Below are 13779 nucleotides of genomic sequence, written 5' to 3'. Positions count from 1 at the left end.
CTTTGCTATCAGATTCCTTGACCTCCCCAGTGTCATTTTTTTTAAAAAAATAAATCACCTAGTTCAGTTTCTGCAGCTTGAAGCCCAAGTCCCCAACTGCTTCCCTGTCTCTACAGCATTGGGTCAGGTTGTCAGAATAAACCATAGTTATACAGAAGTCATTATAAAGAGGCTTTCTCTTCTGAGACTGAACCTTGAGAAAGATGGCCATGACCAGATACCTATGCTTTCTCATTCTGAGATGCCCCAGGCTGGCTGGAGAAGAGATCACAAATGACTCTTGTTTGCCAAATAGCTGTGCCCATCCTGGGCTGAAAGGGGGAGAGAAGGTGCTGAAGGCCACAGAGCTTAAAAAAAAAAAGCAGAAGGCCATGTCTTTGAAAACATGCTTTTTAAATCTGGCTGGGCTATTTCACAAATAGGACAGGGACATTGCTAGTTGCTGTACAGTGCCTCTTCTGCATCCATAATACAAAGACAGTGCTGAAAACATGCTCACATTTATGCAAAAAAGTATTATCATCAGTTGGAATTCTGTAAATGGAGATACTCTGTGGTTATCAGAGTGGTTCAAGGTGAACCATTGAAGATGTGGGGTTCAAATGTGACCAGAGCCCAAAGGTAATTGTCCCTTAGACTCAGTGGTGTCACAACCATGGATATCTCAGCAAGATCTCTTTCATTAATTTCAGATGGAGTTTTCAAGGAGCAGTGGAGAGGCCAGGTGACAGTGAGGCTGGTGTAGGAGTGAACTTGATGGAAAACCATGGCTAATGAAGAAGAGCAGAGCCATTTTGTATGCTAGTGGATGGTGGTGGAATTGGGCCAAGCCAGACTTCAAAGGTTCCAGGGCTAGAGGGAAAAACCTGCAATCCCAGAGTGTTAAATATGTCATCGGAGGATGAGTCATGTGGACAGAATGCAGAGGATCAAATTGGTGGAGTGGGCATGGCTCTCAGAACAATGCAGGTAAGAGGCCAGATGCTGGGTGGCGCCTATGAAAAAAGTGGAGAGGACCTTGTGGGCAGAGCTGGTGAGGCAGAGTCAGGCTGAGTGAATGGAGCCCAACTCCTAAGAACAGTGAGCAGGGAGAAGACAGGGGAAGCACGTGGGAGGCAGCACCCCACCCAGGACCCCTTAGGTGAGCACAGCCTAGGAACCAGGAGGCACAGTAATGCAGGAGCAGAGGGCATGGTGGGTGCATCCACAGGAGGCAAATGGAGTCAGGAGAGGCATCCATCTGGTAATTCTGTCAGGATTCACTGTGGACCCAGAGGGGAAGCAGGGTCTTTGGCCTCTGAGATAGTAATGTGACCTCAATGTCTGCTCCATTGGGGGCCTCAGTTTCCCCTCTTACCCACTGAGGCAATGGAGGGAGGCTGAAGATGCCATGGCACAGCCTTTCTTTCTTCCTCCCACTCATTGGATGCTGTGCACTTTCTATATTTACAGGTTGGTTGGGTACCATGGGGTTTCTTGAAGGGGTCCTTGGGATATCACCTGAGACACTTTGTTTTTGGGGAACAATAATTTTTTTTTTCCTGTGTGTTCACAGAGACTTCTCTTGGTGCCTGCTGTTTACATATTGAGACCCTGAAGTCCAGAGAGGGTAAGCCTGTGATGCAGCCATCACTTGCTGGAGTCTGTTTCTGGATCGCACAGTCCCCTTCACTTACTCACTCACAGGCAGGGGTTTCATAGCACCTGGGCAATAAAAAAAGCATTGATGAGGGAAGAGGCCTTGGCTCTTTCCAGGTGCTACTTTGGGACACTCCCTAAGTCTGTAAAGTGGGACACAAAGTGACATCTGACTCTCAGGCTGGTGTAAGGCCAAGTTCCAGCTTCATGATTCTCTAAAAGGCAATTTGCAATGGATGGGGCAGGGGATCTATTTTGACAGTATTATCATTTAGTATTTTTTAAAACATTCATTTTTTAGTTGTAGGTAGACCCAATACATTTATTTTATTTTTATGTTATGGTGAGGCTTGAACCCAATGCCTCATGCATAATAGAAGAACACTCTACCTCTAGGCAAAACCATAGCCTTCATTAATTTTATATATGGAAACATAACTCCTTGCATTAAAAACAAACAAACAAACAAACAAAAAAACTATAGTACCAGGCTCTGTCCTAGGCAGAGAGGACACAGACATGAACAAAACAGCAAGGAATCTCTGCTCTTATTTTCATGGGGGCTACCATTCCCCTGGACTGACCCAAGAATTCAGGCACTAAAGAGACATGAAGTACTGACCCCCTTTAGGCATCTGATCTAATGTTACCATCCATGGCAATGTTTTACTTTCTCAATTATTCTAAAACACACCCTTCTCCATATCATTTAGCTGCCCCAATCCTTTCCTAGCTGTGAGATAAAGGTCTCCTTAAAGATCCCTTCCTTGCTTGCTTCTCCAGTTGCATCTCCTCACCCCTCTTTTAGGTTTCAAGAATTCCTGTCTCATCCCTACTTGTACTTACTGCTCTGCTTAATGTGGGTACTTTCCCATTGTTAGAAGTGCTAAGTCCTAATTAGACACTAGATGGTATCAGAACTGTACTTTTGACATTTTTTCTATCTTCCACCAGAGTATCTGCCTACTTATTGGCTGGCTTGGTTAAGAAATACTTTAGATTTCTTGGAAAGCTGGGAATGGAGCCACCATTTGACCCAGCTATTCCCCTTCTCGGTCTATTCCCTAAAGACCTAAAAAGAGCATGCTACAGGGACACTGCTACATCGATGTTCATAGCAGCACAATTCACAATAGCAAGACTGTGGAACCAACCTAGATGCCCTTCAATGGATGAATGGATAAAAAAAATGTGGCATTTATACACAATGGAGTATTACTCTGCATTAAAAAATGACAAAATCATAGAATTTACAGGGAAATGGATGGCATTAGAGCAGATTATGCTAAGTGAAGCTAGCCAATCCCTAAAAAACAAATGTCAAATGTCTTCTTTGATATAAGGAGAGTAACTAAGAACAGAGTAGGGTCGAAGAGCATGAGAAGAAGATTAACATTAAACAGGGATGAGAGGTGGGAGGGAAAGGGAGAGAGAAGGGAAAATGCATGGAAATGGAAGGAGACCCTCAGAGTTATACAAAAGTACATACAAGAGGAAGTGAGGGGAAGGGGAAAAATAATACAAGGGGGACAAACGAATGTCAGTAGAGGGGGCAGAGAGAGAAGAGGGGAGGGGAGGGGAGGGGAGGGGGGATAGTAGAGGATAGGAAAGACAGCAGAATACAACAGACACTAGTATGGCAATATGTAAATCAATGGATGTGTAACTGATGTGATTCTGCAATCTGTATATGGGGTAAAAATGGGAGCTCATAACCCACTTGAATCAAATTGTGAAATATGATATATCAAGAACTATGTAATGTTTTGAACAGCCAACAATAAAAAATTAAAAAAAAATAATAATAATAAATAAAATACAAAAAAAAAAAAGAAATACTTTAGAAAACTCTTCAGTACTTGCTTTACAAGCACCTTTTTATTTTTTATGTACAAATCTTCATTAATTGTATGTATGAAATTAATCATCCAGCTATGAAAGGGAGTATTACACTAACTACCCAGTGTATATGTGTGTGTGAGAATATATATATATATATATATATATATATATATATATATATATATATATATATATATATATATATATATACACACACACACACACACACACACACACACACACACACACACATATATTTTTTTCAAAATTTATTCAGAAGTGGGATAAGGATTTCAATTCAGTCATGGCCTCTTTCTACACCTGTTGTGCCTGGAATGTTTCAGGAGTCCTTACTAATATTGCAGGTATTTCTTTCTATTTTCTATGCTGTGATTATTAAAAGCCATTAAATAGAATAAATATATCTCAGAGATGCCAAGTGTTATCTCACTTGTAGTTGTTCATTGGGCATCTGTAGGCCTAAGTGAATATTCAGAGCTTTTTGACAAAAGCATTCCTGTATGGAGCAGAAAAACCACATGAGGCAGGGAAAAAGTGTGTTAGTCTTGAAGAAGGCTTTTGTGTTGATGTTTGTGATTTCTCCTTGATATCCACATAAGGTGAGAGGAGAGGACTAGGAAGAAAATGAATATTTGGAAGGCAGGGGAATGTGAAAAATACTGCAATGAGACTGAGCATGACTCAGGTTTGGGTGAAGTTATATAAGTACAGGAAGCATTTCTCTGAGCTGGGAACACACCTATATTTAGCCACGGAGAAGGAAATAATATGAAGAAGACAGAGTGTGGGCATTCAGTTAAGGAGATAGAAAACCAGGAAAATGTAATGACATGAATTTCTGGAAGAGGTGATTTTAAAAAGAAAGGCAGAACCTCTTGTTCTAAAAAACACTAAAAAGTGAGCCACAGGGTGACAAAGGAGGGACTTTGAGTTTTGGTGCCATAGGGGTTTCTGATAATCTCAGTGGAACCTCTGTCCTCAGGTGGTGGGAATTGAAGCCAAATTGAAGATTTATGGAAAATATAAGGTCAGCATAGTGAAGGCAATAGCTGGAGGTCATTTTTCTGGTTGTTTACAACGAGATAAAGGGAGACTCAACCAGGTGTTTACATTTATGTTCTCAGAGATGTGGGGAGAGTTCATTCCTGCAAATGTTTGTTTGTGACTGCAGAAATCTTTTTTCTATTACCATGTTTATCACCTACACCTTAGAGTTGATTTTTTAGAAGTAATATGGAAGCCCAATAGTAATTTCTGGAGAGTAGGAAGGGTGCTGGGGCAGGGCAATCAATGAAAGTAGAAGATAGATAATTAGATATGATCACTGTGTACCATGCATTTGGAAATATTATGCTCAACTCCATTAACATGTGCAGTAAATATTTGTTAATTAAAAACAAATTAAAACTAATTATTCTATTTGATCACTGAAAGGTAGGCACTCAACACTGAGGGAGAGAGTATCCTTATGGTTTGTTTCCTGCTTGTGAAAATGGTCATTGTTAGTCACCTATAAAGATAACGGATTAAATAATTTTGGAAGAAATCGTATGGTTTTGAAGTGCCTTGTTGTCACAGTATGATGAGGTTATCTGATGGTCACTGAAATATTTGAAGTGCTACAGTCCATCCACTGTCAAGGTAGTTTGTGCCAAGTTCATCCTTTGGGACTGTAATATTTTCCTTATTCTTTCACTATTTGTTGCAATCAAGTCACTGAATCTGCCCACCCATAAAATGACAAAGATACTAAGCTCCACATGCAGGATGGGATGCTATTCTCCTGTATTGTTTTGAACTCTTGTATATGAAAGATTTTTTTCCCATCATTTTTATCAATGTAGTCAATATTTCTCAGTAAATATACATTTATTTGTTGCTTTCACTTATAATTTAATATTAAAGTTTTTTTTTATTTTATTGCTCATATTTTCCAGCTTTCACTCTTTCAGGATTTTTACTTTAGTTCTTATGTCATTTATCAGGAATTCACATGTGGGAAACCTTGAGAGACTCTCCTCCTACTCTTCATTCTCTTCCTCCTTCATATGTTAAGGCTCATTTTTTTAAAAAAAATTTATCTTTCATGATGCTAGAATCACCACTTTCTCCAGGGAAATATACACCTTTTTACTGGTATTTTTAGGGCAACTTGTGTAATTTGTCAGGACCAATGCAAAATGAAAACTTAGACTCCCTGTCTAAAAGCAGGTGACCTCTACCATTGACATCATGCCACAGAAATCTATTTCTTTCTTCTGTGATCTCTTCACATGTCATTGTACAATTTGTCTTTTAATTGTCCTTCTTACTACAGAATTTTAAATTATTAGCAAGACTTCTAACATTCATCTTTTTGTATGCCATATCAATTCTAAATGCAAACTTATGAGAAAGTCACATTGGAGAGCTTACACATCCATGTTGTGTTCATTAATACCAAAGCAGTGAATATGTTACACAGAACCAGTGCAATTGCATTTATTACACCTTGATAACTGTGAACAATTTCTCCAGCTGGTTTGTTAATGAGTTTGAAAGAGCTGGGAGAAAAGTGACTGTGGATTACCCTGCTTTCCCTATCCCTTCACATCCTCAGCTGGAAAGTTGGGTTAACACAGTGAAATACCTTGAGTGACAAAGCTGTCTTCTTTCTATATTTGAATCTAATTCTGGTTCGACATTAATGTGTGTCCTACCTGGGTTTCATCATGATCCCTTTTTTTTTTTATACTTGTGGATAGGACATGGTCACTTTGTACCCAACTCTCTCTTAGCTCCCATATTTCCGTGGCCCACTGGAATTTGTGATAATGGGAATGAAAATTCAATGTTTATGAGGTGTCCAAAAGCACTATACCTGCAGGTTACATTTATGTGCTGTGTTTATACCTGTGGTCCATTGCCTTCTTGGAATTTACTTTTGAAAAATAAGTAGTAAGATAAAATCAATAAAAATTATGATAGCAACAGCGAATATTCAATCAAGAACAGGTCCACTTTGAGCAGGAATCCTGACTGTGTAGGAAGAGCATCATGGGGCTAGTCCTCCTTTCCCTGCCTTCTGGCTTCGACATGCTCTTCATCATCTTTCCCTCCCTCAGTCCCTTGTATCCTCCCTTCCTCCCTTGCACAATAGTAAGAACACTAAGCAGGATATATGTACTCTGAAAACATGTAAGTGAGCATTATACTATTGTAAAGTGTAACTACAGAATTATGCTGCAAATATCTAGAAGTTGTTTATCTTATGCAATTAAAATTTTATATCCATCGAAGAGCAGCACCACATTTTACCCTAACCACATTTCTTTGCAAACAGCATGCTACTCTCTGTTTATATTTATATATTGCAACTAGAGATTGAACCCACAGCACTTAATTACTGAGTCACTTCCCCAGAGTTTTATTTATTTATTTATTTATTTTAATTTAGAGTCAGGGTCTCACTCAGTTGCTTAGGGACTGGCTAACGTGATGAGGCTGGTTTTTAACTTGTGTTCCTCCCATGTCAGCTTCTCAAATCACTGATATTCAAGGTATGTCCCACTGTACCCAGCTCACTTAATGGTTTTTCATAGGGATATTTTGTGTTTCAGATTTTATACTCTTCTCAGGTGATGTGTCAGTCATTTCTCTCATTCCAACAGTTGAATCTCTTTGCTGTTCATGCTTTACTGTGCTGTGCAGAAGCTTTTGGTTTAATGGAATTATACTTCTCTTCCCTGTCGTTTTATTGTCATAGCCAAAGGACCATTACCTAGAGCAATCTTGTAAAGTGTTTCTTCTGTGTTTTCTTTGTATGTTTTGCTCACAAACTTATGCTCTTCTTTCTTTTTTTTTTATTTTAGATTAAAAAATAGCAACTTCATTTGCTTGTGTTGTATAGCATGATATTTTAATACATATAACACTGTGTAGTGATCATATTTGTCACCTTAGTAGGATGGGAAGAGATTGGTAAATGGGACCCCAGTACTCTCTTCCAGGAATTATACAGGTTCACCTCTCACTGTTACATTTTCTCCTCTTTGAGTTGATGTTTGATATGATGTAAGATAAATTTTTGTTTTCTTTCTTCCCTGTGCAGATATTGAGTGTCCTCAGCACCTTCTGTTAAAGAGACTAACTATCCTTTATTCATTCTGTATTATTGGCCCCATTCTCAAAGATGATTGTGCAGTGAATGTCTGGGCTTATCCTTGTTCTCTTTTCTGTGCATTGGTCTATATGTTGCTTTCTATTTCAGTAAAACAGTGTTTTAATTCTTGTATTTTGTAATTTATTTGATTCTATCTTTTTGGAATTTGTTAAAATTAGCTATACATAACAGTATAATGCATTGACACAGCATACATAAATGGAGTATAACTTCACATTTTTTCTTTTGTACATGATGCAGAATTACACCAGTCATGTAATTGTATAAGCATGCAGGGTAATAATATCTGATCCATTTCATGATCCTTCAAAACCGCATACCTCTTTCCCTCCCTTACTAACCTCTCTATAAATCAAAGTGTATTTATTCTTCCCTAGTGCCTTCCATTGTGAATTAGCATCTGCACATCAGATAAAATATTAAGCCTTTGAAATTTTGCTATTGGTTTATTTAGCTTAGCATGGTATTCTCAAGTTACATATGCCAGCAAGTGGCATAATTTTATTATCTCTAGGGTTGAGTAATATTCCATACACACACACACACACACACACACACACACAAACATACAGCCACACACAGATATATATATCTGTGTGTGGCTGTATGTTTGTGTGTGTGTGTGTGTGTGTGTGTGTGTGTGTATATATATATATAATTTATATATATTATATTTATATTATATATAAATGTTATATTATTTATATTATATATAACATTTTATTTATTCATTCATATGTTGAAGGATACCTAGGTTGGTTCCGTAGCTTAGCTATTGTGAATTGACCTATTGTACATTGATATGGCACAAGCAATGTATGAGTGTACCTTTGCCTCCCACATTCTCATGAACAATATTATTGCTTGTATTCTTGATAATTGCCATTGTGACTGCAGTGAAATAAAATATTGAAATAGCTTTGATTTGCATTTTTCTAATTGCTAAAGATGATGGTCTTTTTTATGTGTTTGTTGATCAATTGTATTTCTTCTTTTGTGAGGTGTCTTTTCAGTTCCTTCATCCATTTGTTGATGGGTTATGTCTCTTTTTTTTGGCAATAAGTTTGTTGAGTTCTTTATATATCTTGGAGATTTCTGCTCTATTTGATGTGTTTGTGCTAAGGATTTATTCTCCCATTCTGTAGGCTCTCTCTTCATGTTATAGATTGATTCCTTTGCAGAGAATAAGCTTCTTAGTTTGAATCCATCCCATTTTTTGATTCCTAATTTTACTGTTTGTGTTTTAGGAGTCTTGTTCAAGAAGTCAGGTCCTAAGCTAACAGGATAAGGATGTGGACAATTTTTTTTGTTAGGGTCTCCATTCTCATGTCTAAATCTTTTATCTACTTTGAGTTGATTTTTGAGCACAGTGAGATATAGAAGTTTAATTTCATCTTTCTACATATGGATTTCCAGTTTTCCCAGCACCAACTGTTGAAGAGGCTTTCTTTTCTCCAATTTATGTTTTTTTTCACCTTTGTCTAGTATGGATTGGTCTATATGACTTTTGGCACTTTTTTTCTTCTTTTTTTACTATGTCTCTGTAGTATAGTTTAAGGTCTAGTATCGTGATGCCTACTGATTCACTCATTTTGTTGAGAATTGCTTTGGCTATTGTGGCTCTCCTATTTTTTCAAATGAATTTCATGATTGCTTTTTATAGTTTTATGAAGAATGTCATTGGGAGATTAAAAGGAATTGCATTGAATCTCTATAACTATTTTGTTAGTATCACCATTTTGACTATGATCATTCTGCCTATACAAGAGTATGTAACATCTTTACATTTTCTCAGATCTTCAATTTCTATCTTTAGTGTTCTGTGGTATTCATTGTAGAGGTATTTTACCTTTTTTTTAGTTTGATTCCCAAGTATTTTATTTTATTCTTTCTTTTTCTTTTTGAGGCCATTGTTAATGGGGTGGTTTTCCTAATTTGTTTTTACATTGGATTCATTGCTTCATTGCTGCAGTCCGGCTGCAGCAAACTAGCAGGGGGTGGGGGGGTGGGGGGGTGGTGACTGGGAGCTGTTTACTGTAGGACAGGAGCGGTATTTATACATTCCACACAGCTTATCTTATTAGCATAAACTAGATACAGCAGTCAACCAATAAGGAATCTCCACACTTAATGGCTTGCTTTTGTTACTTCACAAACCACTTCCTGTGGCATTTTGCCAGGCGCCATCCAGACTTGTTTACAGACTCTAGAATTTCTCTGGCAAAATGCCAGGTGCCATCCAGACTTGTTTACAGACTTGAACACTTCATTATAAAAATTCATTTGGTTTCTGAGTGTTTATTTCATGTTATACTATTTTACTAAATTTATTAGTCAAGAAAGTTTTCAGGTGAAATTTTTTGGATTTTCTAAATATAGAAGCATGTCATTAGCAAATAGTGATAGTTTGATTTCCTATTTTTCTATTCATTATCTTTAATTCTTTCTTCTAATTGTTTTGGATAGAGCTTCAAGGATGATGTTGAATAAAATGGCAAAAAAGGCATCTTTTTGCTTTTTTTTTCAATTTTAGAGGTAATGCTTTAATTTTTTCTCCCTTAATAATAATGTTTGTGAGGAGCCCCCACAGAAGGGCCAGGCACAGAGCCCACTGGCAGGGTGGGCCCAGGACTGACTGGGCAGGGGAGGGGGTGGGAGACCCCAGGACAAAGGCCCTGGCCAGCCTCCCCCAGCGGAGCCAGCCTTCGGTGCAGCAGAGGGTGGAAACACTTTTCTATGGTGATGAGGCACTGAGAAGCCTGGGCAATAGCATTAGTGGCAGTGGCAGCAACTTTGTGTCCCAGGCCCATTTGTCCCTGAGGCGCCAACATGGGCGGCAGGCAGCGTGGTGAAGAATGATGCCCTGAAGCTGAGCCTGACGGAACAGGTGCCAGCAGAGCCAACTCTGGCCCCCCTATCTGCAAACTGCACACACAACAGGTGCCCCCTGACAGCCTGCTCTCCAGCCCTACCTGAGGCTGCTGAAGCTCCCCTCTCCTGAGCTCCAGTGCCTCATCATCCAGACCAATGGGCTGGTTACCACTACACCGAGGAGCACACAGTTCCTCTACCCCAAGGTGTTGGCCAACGAGAAGCAGGAGTTCACCGAGGACTTTGTCAAGGCCCTGGAGGATTTGGAAAAGCAGCACCAGCTTGGCGAGTGTGCAGCCCCACTGCTGCTGCTGCTGCTGCAGCCTCTGCAAGAGGACCCTCTGTCAGGCATCAGGCGCCACACCCTCACTCCCGAGCTGACATCGGTCTTCAGGAACCTGAGCAGCTACAGGGGTGGGGCCAGGGGTGCTGCAAATGTCCCCTTCACCTCCAATCCCATTCCCTTCTCCCCGTCACTGCCCCCGCCCGCGCACTGGGGCTGCCATGCCTAGCTGTGCTCAAGGATGAGCCACAGAAGGTGCCCGACTTGCCAAGCTTCAGCGAGAGCCTGCGGATATCGCTCATCGACATGGACACATAGTAACACATCCAGGCTGAGCGCAATGGGCTGCTCAACCGCATTGCAGCCTCCAAGTGCCCCAAGGGCAAACTGGAGCATCTCTCCCTGGAGGAGAAAGTGAAGAGGTCAAGAGCCAGAACACGACCTGGAGTCCACCGGGAGCCTGCTGACTGAGCAGGTGGCGCAGCTCAAGCAGAACGTCTTCAGCCATATCAACAGTGACTGCCAGCTGCTGCCCCAGCACCAGGTGCCTTTGTACAGAGCCCAAGCACTGGGTGCATGCGCGGCCCCCCTCCTTGAGGGGCGGGCTCACAAGGGGAGGGAGATGGCGTGAGCGCCCTGGACTTGGGAGGGTGCAACCCTGGCGACCACCTCCCCGAGGGTGCCCAGGACTCGGAGAGGGCCCGGTCCCCAGGGATCCCCATGGGTGCCCTGGGCTTGACAAGCTGGACCCCCTGCTCCTTTAGGGGGGTGGAGTCCATGACCTCCATGCCCCCTGCCTCTTTTCCCTGCGCTGCTGCCAGGTGTTGCACAAAGCCGCAGGTTGCCCCTTCCTACACACCACTGCAGAAGGGGTCTCTATGGGGCACAGCCTCCAGCCTGCCTTTTCTTTTTCTGTTTTGCTTTTGGAAAAGAGAAGAACAGAGTGTTAGATTCTGCCCCATTTATGTTTCTATTTTTGAACAAATGGTTGTGTGTCCCTGTGTGTTTCCTTGATTTTTTTTTTTTTAAGAAATGGGAAAAAGAAAAAAAAAATATTAAGCCTTTTCCCTGTTCTCACTACCCACTTTTGTCCTTCCAACACCCCTCCTCCCTGCCCTTTTTGTTCTTTGTTTTTGTTTTGCTAGGAGTCCACATTCCTGTTTGTAAACCTTTGTTCCCTGTTTTCGGTTTTCAGTAAAGTCTCCTTACTCCAAAAAGAAGAAGAAGGAGGAGGAGGAGGAGGAGGAGGAGGAGGAGGAGGAGGAGGAGGAGGAGGAGGAGGAGGAGGAGGAGGAGGAGAATATTGTCCATGTGTTTACCATAGATAGCTTTTATAGTATTAAGACATATTTCTATTATACATAGTTTTCTAGTGTTTTGACTATGTATTTAGTCAAATGTTTTTTTTTTTCTGCATTTATTGAGATAATTTTTTGATTCTTGTCTTTACATCTATTTAATTAAAAATATGTTTATTGATTTCCATGTATTGAACCAACCCTGCATCTCTGGGACAAAGCCCACTGATCATGTTGTACTATCTTTTTAATATGATTTTGTATGCTGTTTGCCATAATTTTATTGAGAATTGTGACATCTCTGTTCATCAGGAATACTGGTCTGAAATGTTCTTTCCTTGATGTGTCTTTGTCTGGTTTTTGCATCAGGTTGATATCAGTTTCATAGAATGAGGTTAGAAGGTCTTTTCTATTTTCTATTTCATAAAATAATTTTAGAAGAATTGGTGTTCATTCTTTTTTCAACTTCTTGTAGAACTGGGCTGAGAATTCCTCTGATCCTGGGTTTTTCTTAGTTGTTAGGCTTGTGATAATCCCTGGCTTGTGAGAATTAATGTAATATACTCAAGACTTTATACTTTAGAGGAGAAATGCCTACTCTAACATTAGCCTGCTTTAGCAAATGTTAGTCCTCAAATAACAATATTTTTTGAACATTTTTTGTTTTCCCCAGAAGACTGACATCTCCAAGACTCCTTTCTTTAAACATGTATGTGAAAATGTGTATGTGTGTGTGTGTGTGTATCCAATGTTTTGTTATCACTTGGGTAAACTGCATTAAATAACACAGTCATCACATCAACTTGGGTACTTTACTCAATCTTTTTAGCCCACATCTTAAATTTTTGATCCATACAACACTTTTAGCTATAATTTCTATCAGAGTCTCTACATGGAAATATGAAATAATGAGATAAAATATTTTAACACTCTAATTCTCCAATATTATAAAATTTATTTCTAATTGAATTTAATGTTATTCATACTTCACATAATTCTCCTGAAATAAATATAAAAACTTTGAAATAAACAAAACACAAGGATATCAGTCAAGGGAAGTGACAAAGACCGCATGAGAGCAGGATGAAGATTATAAAACATTTCTGAATTAAAATCTAAGTTCCATGAAAAGTTGAATCAATATTTTTCATGTGTGTGTATTGAGATAATTACTACACTAAGACATTTAGGTGTTTGTAGAGTAGGAGGATATAAGATACTATTGCAGTGTTAAGAAATAGGGAAATAAGAGGAGCTCTATCATGAACATCATGTTGAATTTTGCTGAAAACCCAAATGTGAAGCCTAGAGATGTTTTGTAGAAAGCAACAAAGTTAAGCAAATAGATCATCAGTTTTCTTGTTTCTGAGTACAGACTAGAAGGTAATAGTTTACACACATATTTGTAACAAATTCAATAAAATGCTTCATTTCAAGGGAAACCAATAAACCAGGCTGTGGTTGAAGGAACTATCAAGTTCAACTTGTTCAACTGTCTTTAACACATCTATAACCGAGAAGAAAAAATGACTATTTTCCATGAATAAACTCAGTAATAACAAAAAGTTTTCTCAGATAAATGGCTACACTTTGAATAATGTTGCAATATTCATTAACTCTGGTTCTGCTTACAGAATAGTCTCACAGTTCCTGAAAGATTCATG

General features: G+C 39.4%; 1 pseudogene; it reads left to right on the top strand.

Annotated features, from left to right (window-relative positions):
- Positions 1-10230: 10230 nt before the first annotated feature.
- Positions 10231-12182, top strand: LOC139706683 (transcription factor JunD-like; annotated as a pseudogene).
- Positions 12183-13779: the final 1597 nt, after the last annotated feature.

The sequence above is a fragment of the Marmota flaviventris genome, chromosome 1, assembly GCF_047511675.1.
Source record: "Marmota flaviventris isolate mMarFla1 chromosome 1, mMarFla1.hap1, whole genome shotgun sequence".
NCBI classification, from domain to species: Eukaryota; Metazoa; Chordata; class Mammalia; order Rodentia; family Sciuridae; genus Marmota; species Marmota flaviventris.
Note: the sequence above shows the minus strand (reverse complement) of the source record. Positions and strands in the feature narration are given on the sequence as shown.